Here is a 2,813-nt window from a genome sequence, read left to right on the forward strand (position 1 = left end):
TCTAGCTTTCATCTCCTTGCTTTCCCATTTAAGGATTTGTATTTATGCACCTAAGTGATACTTTTTTCATGCTTATTCAGTAGGTACAGAGTTAAATCCAGTGAAATCCCAGCTCTGCCAGTTACAAAGATCCCATATGAATTTTATTTATCAAACTTACCTGCGATAGCTGTGAATTAGTAAATGGTTAAATGGCTCAGGCCAAGCAAAATAATTTGCTGAAATCTTTGAAAATTAATTGCACTGAATCCCATATAGAGACTTTATCTCTGGTTATCAGTTGGTTTTCTTTTAACCAGCTTCTCTACCTCAGTAATGATGTCATGGTGCAGAAAAACCCTGTGGCTGCCCATGAGAAGAGCATCCAAGTTTAATTTTACACACAAAAAATGTGACCATGACTGTGTTCACACCAAGATTCAGGGAATTGTTTTCTTTTTGTAGTTGTGTGTTTATATTTCTAGTCCTGATTTGCATCCCTATGTCAGGAAGCCCATATTCACATACTTTTCATGCATGTTGCCTTACAGTACTCTCAGGTGGACAGATATTTTTGTAATAGAGTTACCTGAGCTGCAATATCAGAATTTAGTATTCATTATTATATGCAAGCAGAATACTACTACTTAGTAACATTTAAGAGTCTTATTTAAAGGTTCCAATAAAACTCAGTGAATCTCAGGCCTGAAGAAATGTGTGTATGTGGTTTGCCCTTAATTTAATTGCCTTTTTATTCTTCCCTTTTCTTTTTTGACTGGACTTAAATCTTTCTTTGTCATCTTTTCCCAGTCCTTACTCATTGTAAATCTTGCTGCTACTGCTCATGAACATCTGTTCCTCTCTTTTGGGGAGGAGACCACAGTCTCAAGAGTAAGGAAGGTTAGAGATGTTTGGAAACACAAGATTCGTAAGTTATCCTGCAGGCACCATGTTAGTGAGGCTGTGGGTGGAGACTTGGCAGCCTTCAAACCCTGTGCAGGTAGCTCGAGGCCTGCAGGCAGGAGCATGGATTTGAGTAGTTTGTCCATCTTCTTCATTGTAGAGATGAGGCAACTGTGGTAGTCAGCTAAAGAGGTGCTGATGCAAAATACCAGAAATCTGTTGGCTTTCAGGAAGGGTATTTATTTGGGGTAGACACTTACATTTACCAGGCCCTAAAGAGTCTGACTCAAGGTACATTAGGAGATACTTACTCCCCCAAAGTCTGTTGCCATCTGTAAATGTAACGTGTTTGACAATTCTCCTAGGGTTGAGCCTTCCTCTTTTCTCTTAAGGCTCCATGGTCCCAACTCCTTCCAATCTCAGCTGTAGGCTGGCAGGAGACTGATCACTCTCCCTGGGATGCATTTCTTTCCAGGCTCAGCCGTAGGCTATCATGCTCATCTCCCTTCCCAGGGCCATGTCTACAGAGCACTCTCTCTTCCTGGGTATCTGCTTCTGTGCTCTCCTCCTCCATGTATTTCCTTCCATGTGAGAGTCTGTTTTGTCTCTCCAAGGGGGTGGGGACTCATCCCTACATGCCCTAATGATGTGATCAAATAGAAGCCCTAATTTTGATTTAATAAGGTAAAAGTGAATCCTCTGAATCTAATACAATCTATATGCTCAGAGGAACAGACAGTTTACAAACACCATCCAATATCTATTTTTGGAATTCATAAACAAAACCAACCTGCCACAGCAACCAAAGTCAGGGGAGGTAGGTCTCTCGAATGGGCCCCTGGAACATAGACTTGGAGCCCCAGTAAGATCTCTCCCACTAGGTTGTGGTTTGAGGAAAGAGGCTACACCTTACCTGTCTCTGTCTACCCAGAATCTAGCCCAGGGCCTGGAATATAGTGAGTCTCACTAGGTATATGTAGATAGACTAAATGTATGAAGAATGACTGGACTTCTTCATGTAGCTAAAGAACATTAGGTGCTCAAGTAACAACTGGAAAAGTGTAAGGAGTGAAGTGGTATCAGTGATTTTTGTTAGACTCAGAGGAAGGAGTAAAAATGTACTAGAGGCAAAGGGTGTGCATCTGCGGGAGGGTGCCCCCTCTCCCACTGGCCACATGTCCCCAGTCAGCTCCTCTTTCTGCTTGAATGAAGACAAACTGGCTTGGCCAGGCACATGCAGGATTCTTAGGGCTGAGGAGGAAGAGATAGTAAGTGGGTATCTTTTGTGGTCAGTAAAGCTCCCACACACCAGACCATAAGCTGAAGAATGAATAGGGACTGCTGTCCACTTACCTGTTTTGCTCTTTGCCACTTTTCCAAACTTTTCTCTGGGGATTCCTTCAGTGTGTGGACCAGTCTAAAGGTGGGGATGTTGCACATGTGTTCTTACTAGTAGGGCGAGCTTTCACATTTGGCTTTTTTAGAGGCTGCTTATCCATGACACAGTTGCAGTTTGCCTAAAAGACCTGGGACAGGTTGGTAGGGATCTGACTCTGTTTTCAACTGGCTTTGATGTGTATTCTGTTGAACAAAACTCAGTGTTCCCCCACAGATCCTCAGAGCAAATAAAGGACTAGTTATTCTGTCAACCTGGAATTCTTCTTTAAGACATGGGGAAAAGAAGAGCCACCAAATGTCACAATTGAGAAGGAAGAAAGTCATTTTTCCTGTTGCCACAAGAGGGCAGGCTTGGCTCGGCTCGCAAAACTTCCCCAGCACCTGGGACTTCATTTCTTAGGGAGGCTTTCCTCAGGGAAGGAACTTGGCTGCTTTAGGAGCCAGTTAATAGTTTGACACTGATAGGATCAGCTAGGTCAGCTGTCATGTCCGTCTAGGATCGTGACTAATTCTTGTCTAATGAATAACATCTG

The sequence above is a fragment of the Dasypus novemcinctus genome, chromosome 6 (genome assembly GCF_030445035.2).
Source record: "Dasypus novemcinctus isolate mDasNov1 chromosome 6, mDasNov1.1.hap2, whole genome shotgun sequence".
In the NCBI taxonomy this organism is placed as follows: Eukaryota; Metazoa; Chordata; class Mammalia; order Cingulata; family Dasypodidae; genus Dasypus; species Dasypus novemcinctus.